Genomic DNA, 1,627 nt, shown 5'->3' with positions numbered 1-1,627 from the left:
CAAAATACATGAAGCAAAAACTGTCAGAAATGAAAGGGGAAATAAGTAAGTTTATAATCATGGTAGGAAATATCAATATTTCTCCCTCAATAACTGATAGAACAAGTAGATATAAAATGAATAGGAATGTAGAAGACCTAAACACACTAACAGCTTGACCAAATTGACATTTATATGACATTCCACCCAAAGACATCAAAATCATGTTCTTTTTAAGTGCACATAGAACATTCATCAAGATAGATTATGTGTAGGGCAATAAAGGAAATCTTAATACATTTTGAACTGAATTAAAACAAATGCACAGTGTATCAAAATTTGTGCCATGCAGTGAAAGCTGTGCTTAGAAGGAAATTAAAAGTTTTAAATGATTACATTAGAAAAGAACATACATTTAAAATCCGTGATCTAAGCTTTCATCTTAAGATGCTAGAGAAAGAAAAGCAAAACATACCCAAGTAAGTAGAAGAAAGGAAATAAAGGTAATAGCAGAAATCAATGAAATATGAAACATAAACAACAGAGAAAATTAATGAAAACAGTCATTTCTTTTAAAAAGTAGTAAAATTGATAAACCTCTAAATAGACTTATTAAGAAAGAAAAACAAGATGGAAATTGTCGGTATTAGAAGTGAAAGGGTACATCACTACAGACCATACAAAAAGTATAAGAAGGGAATATTATGAATACCTTTATGCTAATTAATATGACAATTTAGGTGAAATGGAAAAATGCCCTGAAAAGTAGAAGTTATCAAAACTGATTCAGGAAGAACTAAAAAATATGAATACCTAGATCTAGTAAAGAAAATGAGTTGGTAAATGTAAACCTTCCCACAAATTAAGCTATGGGCTCAGGTAATAAATTTCCAACATTTAATGAAGAAATAATATTCCTTTTAAAGAAAATATTAAACACAACAGAACTCTTTCCAGCACACTTTATAAAGCCAGTGATACTAAAACCAGAGATATTCCAGGGAAAGTAAACTACAGACCAGTGTCCCTCATGAACATGGATGGAAAGATTAACAAACATGGGCAACTTGAATACAACATTTTGCAAAAAAGATAAACTGTGACTAAGTGGGGTTTATCCTAGGGAAGGTGAGTGAGGCTTAACATTGAAAAAAACCAATATAATTCCCCAAATGGACAGAATAAGAAAGGAAAACCATATAATCAACTATTTGTCAAAATTGAAAACTCATTCATAAATAAAACTCTCAGCAAACTAGGAAAGAAGGAAACTTTCTCTCCTGATAAAGAACACCTATAAAAAAAAACCTACAGGTAGTGTCATGTTTAAGAATAATTGATAAATGCTCTCCCCCTAAAATTAGGAACAAAACGAGGATTACTCTCACCACTTCTACTTAATATTGTGCTGGAGGATCTAACAAGTTCAACACACCAGGGAAAGTAAATAAAAAATAAACAGATTTGAAGGAAGCAGTAAAACTATCATAACTCCCAGACGATGTCATCATGTACATGTAAAATCCTAAGGAATCTATAAAATAGCCATTAAGACATCTAAAACCAAAACATTGATCACAGTCAATGGGCTTCAAGGTCAAAATGTGAAAAATCAGTTATATTTCTATAACTAGCCACAAACAACTAG

Source organism: Propithecus coquereli, unplaced genomic scaffold, assembly GCF_000956105.1.
Source record: "Propithecus coquereli isolate 6110/MARCELLA unplaced genomic scaffold, Pcoq_1.0 Scaffold44, whole genome shotgun sequence".
NCBI lineage: Eukaryota > Metazoa > Chordata > Mammalia > Primates > Indriidae > Propithecus > Propithecus coquereli.
This window is presented reverse-complemented; position numbering follows the sequence as displayed.